Source organism: Triticum aestivum, chromosome 4D (assembly GCF_018294505.1).
Source record: "Triticum aestivum cultivar Chinese Spring chromosome 4D, IWGSC CS RefSeq v2.1, whole genome shotgun sequence".
Lineage (NCBI taxonomy): Eukaryota > Viridiplantae > Streptophyta > Magnoliopsida > Poales > Poaceae > Triticum > Triticum aestivum.
This window is the reverse complement of record NC_057805.1, coordinates 98,974,267-98,980,133: the sequence shown is the minus strand read 5'-3', so window position 1 is coordinate 98,980,133 and position 5,867 is coordinate 98,974,267.

The window sequence follows — 5,867 nt, the reverse complement described above, 5'->3', positions numbered from 1 at the left end:
GAGCGTGTTGGGTTATGTGGTGCACCCCTGCAGGGAAGTTTATCTATTCGAATAGCCGTGTCCCTCGGTAAAAGGACGACCCGGAGTTGTACCTTGACCTTATGACAACTAGAACCGGATACTTAATAAAACACACCCTTCCAAGTGCCAGATACAACCCGGTGATCGCTCTCTAACAGGGCGACGAGGAGGGGATCGCCGGGTAGGATTATGCTATGCGATGCTACTTGCTGAACTTACCATCTACTCTCTTCTACATGCTGCAAGATGGAGGTGGCCAGAAGCGTAGTCTTCGACAGGATTAGCTATCCCCCTCTTATTCTGGCATTCTGCAGTTCAGTCCACCGATATGGCCCTTTACACATATACCCATGCATATGTAGTGTAGCTCCTTGCTTGCGAGTACTTTGGATGAGTACTCACGGTTGCTTTTCTCCCTCTTTTCCCCCTTTCCTTTCTACCTGGTTGTCGCAACCAGATGCTGGAGCCCAGGAGCCGGATGCCACCGTCGACGACGACTCCTACTACACCGGAGGAGCCTACTACTACGTGCAGCCCGCTGACGACGACCAGGAGTAGTTAGGAGGATCCCAGACAGGAGGCCTGCGCCTCTTTCGATCTGTATCCTAGTTTGTGCTAGCCTTCTTAAGGCAAACTTGTTTAACTTATGTCTGTACTCAGATATTGTTGCTTCCGCTGACTCGTCTATGATCGAGCACTTGTATTCGAGCCCTCGAGGCCCCTGGCTTGTATTATGATGCTTGTATGACTTATTTATGTTTTAGAGTTGTGTTGTGATATCTTCCCGTGAGTCCCTGATCTTGATCGTACACGTTTGCGTGCATGATTAGTGTACGATTGAATCGGGGGTGTCACAAGTTGGTATCAGAGGTGACTGCCTGTAGGTAGCCCCCTTTCCAACTCCTTGGCCGAAGTCGAGTCTAGTCCTTGAAAAACTTTTACTAACACTGATTGTGTGGCTTACGGGCCCACATCACAAATGGGTGGTAGTAGCATCTTTTACTCCTCGATCTTTATTCTGGGACTCTTTTCTCTCTTCTATTCGGGTTAAATGAATTTGCTACATTAGGTTCTCGTAACGACTTTCCCGGAGATCGCCTTCATTTCGGATGGTTGCCTGCTTCAAGAGAAGACTTCAAAGATACTCTCCGATCTACTCCCGAGAACTTGTGTTCATTTCTTTTGCAATCCCTTAACACCGTTGAATCCTTATGGATAACTGCGTACCTTGCCGTTCATACTTCCATCCCTAGTTGTTCTTGTTATTACAAGATACCCAAAAGTATTCTCTGACTTTCGAGAATCCTTTTCCGACTGCCTTGCATCTCTTTTCCGCCTGAATAACCCTACGAATAATTCCTCACACTTATCGGGGATTCGTTCATCCCCAGTTGATCATATGTCTCACAAAATTCTTTGAATGCAATTCGATCTCCCAAAGATCCTCTGCAGCCTAGTGCCCCCGAGGATTAATATTTCACTAAGGGGAACATAGAGTCAGAGTAAATAAAATTGCTAATTCTGATTAGAAAAATAAATAAATATCAAGCGTTATAAAGTCTTGTCTACCTGCATTGTGGTTAAATCCATATGCCCAGCAATATTCATTAACATCCTTTGTCTTGAACCCTGAAATTTGACCTTCCTGCTCATACGTCATTCTGGACATGAGTTGGATCTCGGCCAATCATGTTGTAATTGATTGTCCACCTAGTTCCCTTCAACTTGAATGTCGAATTATTCAGCTGTTTCTATAATCTGATGCCTTTGCATTCTTTCCCTCTTCTGATTGAGTACTGATACTCACATCAGATCCATTGAGAACCGCTGAATCCTTTGTTGGATTATTATCCAGCAACGTCCGTCATATTCAAAATCTCGTGCGCTCTTCCCCTGATACATATCGCCTTCGGTAAATTCTATCCTCTGCTTATTGTCAACCATGCTATGCTATCGAGCTGATATTATATGCTCTGGAAGTTAGTGGTAGGTGTTCCTAAGATACCCCTACGGGTTAAACTTATGCCTTCCCTAATCCGTGTGAACTCAAAAGAGATGTGAGACTTACTCCTCTGGTACTTCGCCAGATAAATCTTCTGCACTACAATTTCTTCGAAAACGAGGAGTGAATGAAAGGTTATGCATTGAAGAAGTGGGAGTCGACCTTGAACCTTTGTGTTCATGCCCATGGACCCGATGTAGAACTTATCGTGGAAGCTGCTCGTAAAAATGATTACCCCTTGTTATAAGTTCATCATGTATCGGTGGTTTGATCATTCATAACCGTGGTTCCGACCATAGTTTCTCCTTAATTCCATTTCCCGGACAAGTTAAAATACTTGTCTTCTGCAGATCATTTCATCTGTCCAACCTCTAATTTGATCTACCTTCAAGTATTGCCTCATGTTATCTCGATGATATTGTGTCATTGCACTACCTCTTGCAAATTCTTAATTGGAGTGGTACTCCGTCACATCATTGCTAGCATGATCGGCTATATCATTATCGTGCTAATTTAACTGTGCTACATGGTCCTTATTCCCGGAGCACAACTTTCAACGATGAGCGAAGCTTACGTCGACCTTCCTCATTTTATCAATTCACCTCGAACAACAAGCTTGATTTTGAGCTTGTGTCGCATCCGTGGTTCCAATAACTTTTCGCTTCATCATTCCTTTGACTTGATGTCATCACCGATCAATTACATCTTCCTGAAATCTCTCGACAATTGTGTCGTGCTCGTCAACATTCTGAGCTCTTCCAACATATCAGTTGAATTCTTGTTGAGAAATACCATCCTTGCCCTTGATGATGTGTGTTATCATCGACCACTTTATTGCCTTCCATTTACCACAAATTGTTCGTGTTTTGCGTTATACCTCGAGATCCTTGCTACCAAGCATTTGTTCTTCTTTACCTTGGAGTATTACCATCTTCTATGTCAAGAAAGTCGTGAGAATTTCACCACCTCTTAAGAGATCTTGATACAGGTGATACTTCTTGCCATATCCGTTCATTCCTTGGTCCCCGTGTTGTTTCTAACCGGAAAACTGACAATTGAACTATGATGTGCGTCTTCAAAACTTCTAGCAACCCTATTGCTTCGAAGTTAATGGTCGATATTTCATTCTTAGACCATTGGTTATCGAATCACCATACTAACATTGATCATGATACCTAAGTCCATATTTCGGGTGCACCTTTCAACCAATGTTTAACTGTGTATGGCTTCCGCGAGCATACCTCATTACATCATTTGATCTGACAAATGTTATCTCCTTGTTCACATAAGTGTGGAAATCCATCTTTTGAAAATCTCAATTAATTGTCGCTGAGTTCATCAACCACCTCCTCGTCCTCTCCTTGGTTAAATGATGAACTCATGATTCGGAACTTGCTTCCATAATTCATTTCCCGAGAATCTTGCAACTCCATCTCGTAAAATTGTGTTGCACCCCTTCCTTCTCACGCATCATGAGTCTGAGGTATCCTGACACCAATCAGAACTGAATCTCGGCCAAATATGATGGTTGGGAAATTTTCCAAAAGCCGTAACATTGGAATTTGTATAGCCCAGCAAGGTGATGTCTTGCCTAGCGCACCGGGCCGGAGGACCCATTGTTATAGTTTTCATTTTTAGCAAGGTTATCCATTCTTTCCATGAGGAAATTGTAAGACTTATTCTAAAAGTTATTCCTGATGGATCCTTTGTGTTTCCAAAGTCTGATCTTCACCTGATGACCATGTCGATGCTATCTCGAAGCATGCCTATGGTACTTCGATTTTCAACAGGAACATTTGACGCCCAATGCTAAATGTTTCCTCATCAACTATCCAAACACCGCTGTATGGGTAATGTCATGAAATTTCTCTCCCCTTACCTAAAGAGTTTTCTACATTATATCCTGTCATGGATATCATGCTCTGCTTGTCCTTGGGAAGGATATACCCTTGAAATATGTGTTTAAACACATTTTCATTTCCATTGTTCTGTTTAATCTGATAATCGCCTTTTCCTTCCCATTGTTTTGTTTAACCTTTCTTGTGATCTATATGATCTAAGCAGTAATATTTTTTCTGCTTATGTAAACACCTTGGTGTAGAACCGTGTCAGTAAGACCCTGTTACTATAGTTGTTGACATTCCGGTAACCACCGATGGACGAGAACTTTGCCTATTGGTCCGCCTCGTTTCAACGAGCAGGAAAATGGTTCTCTTCGTCCTTCGCCCTTGGTACCAACGTTGTTGCCAACATAACTGACAGATTTTTCTCTGACATGCCTTACTATCATGACCATGCAAGATGCCATCCCCCTTTCTACCCCTTAACCCACATGGTGGGCCAATAACCCACAGTTCCACAGGATCGAAACCTGACTCTCCTGTACAACCTTGATTCCGAAATATTCTTGGCACTCGGCTTCGTATGTAATACACAAGCTAACTTCCTCACCATGTTTCATTTCGGTATCAGAGGCAACATTATTCTTCTTTGCTCTGAACCCCTTCATCACCTATTCTAGGCATCAGCTGGATGCCTACCTGGTTAAAACTTGTTGAATCTCCGTATAGCACTCTTGATACGTCCTGGTGCTTCTAAAATCTCCTTTCTTGAGATAACTTCCGAATGCTCGTCCTTTCAGACATTCGTCCTTATAGCTTCCCCCTTACTCCACCTCTTAAATCTCGGGACGAGATTTCTTGTAGTGGAGGAGAATTGTAACACCCGGATAATCAAGCTACAGTAATCCCCTACTAATGATGCCAAGTCATCACTATTATTGTTGCTAATCTCACTTTGATTCGAAACCAATTCAAATTCAATTTTCAAATAAAGTCAAATAAATTATTTCTCCAAACAATAAAACAAAAATGTTCGCTGGCTTGCAATTTTTCACTAACTAAATGTCATGAGTGATTCAACATCATTTGAGATAGCTAATTTCCCCTGGAAATTAATGCAGTTCCAAATCAGCATTTTTTAATGCTTTTCCATTTGTGAAAAATCCAAAACAATTCAAACTCCTCCCAAACTTTTTGTGGCAGGTGCCAAATATTGTAATGTATTTATTTGGCCAAGTCCCACATTTTACAGAACTCCTTTTGGCAGCTCAAATAATGCATAGCATTTTTCTGTAAAAAGAAAAAAGAAAAAGGCCACTGTGCACTGGCCTAAGTGCACAGTGCCTAGAGCCCAGCCTACCACGGCCTCCTCCTTCTCCCCCATTCTTTGTACAAGCGACCGAGGCGCACCCACCGTCGCCGTCGAGCCAGCTCGCCGACAGCGCTACTGGGTGGATAAGGCCTCCACCGAGGCCCCCCCACCTACCTCCACCCACTCCACTCTCCATCTCGGCCGCTCTCTCTCTCTCTTTCTCTCTCTCTCTCTCTCTGCTCACCCCTCGCCCGAGCTTCTGCACCCTCCTCCTTCCTCTGGTTCCTCCTCATGCGCCGTAGATGGCTTGTGGTGCCTCCGTCGCCATTGCCGCATGCGGCCTCGTCCGCGAGCTCGTTGCGCTCACCCCGTCCATCTCCGAGCCAAGCCATGGCCTCCGTCGAGTTGCTGGAGGTCCGTAGAGCCCGCTAGCGCCATTTGTTAACCAGAACGCAGCCCATAGCATGGTTTTCGGAGATGCCCGTATTCTGGGACCGCCCGCGGTCGTCGTTTTGCTCCACTCCGGCCAACCCCGCACCTGGGATCACTCTAGATCAACGCGGGACGATCTACTCGTTCGAACGCCACCGAAAACGCGCGGAATGGTGCACTGTGCGGGAAATCCGAGCAACTCCGGCGAACTTCGGCCGCGGGAATGGTCGCCAGTGTGATTTCGGTGACGTCACCGATG